Source organism: Branchiostoma floridae, chromosome 8 (assembly GCF_000003815.2).
Source record: "Branchiostoma floridae strain S238N-H82 chromosome 8, Bfl_VNyyK, whole genome shotgun sequence".
NCBI lineage: Eukaryota > Metazoa > Chordata > Leptocardii > Amphioxiformes > Branchiostomatidae > Branchiostoma > Branchiostoma floridae.
In genome coordinates this window covers 73,669-73,928 of record NC_049986.1, presented here as the reverse complement: position 1 = coordinate 73,928, position 260 = coordinate 73,669, and positions in this window count along the sequence as shown.

The window sequence follows — 260 nt, the reverse complement described above, 5'->3', positions numbered from 1 at the left end:
AGATTAATTGGAATGACACCATGCCAACAGCGCAACTTTGAAAAATACACTCAAGTTGAGATTTTTTTTCTTGTACAGTCTTAGTGATAGTTGTTCATCAGAACCTAATTACATAGTATTACATAGAATAGACCTTTTACAAAAAATTACATGTGTATTAGACAGTAGTTTGGAACGAAACCGATTTCTATTAACAGTAAACTTCGAAGATTCAGGAGACTTTCAAACTAGCATTGAATGCATTCAAATTAATGAGTTTC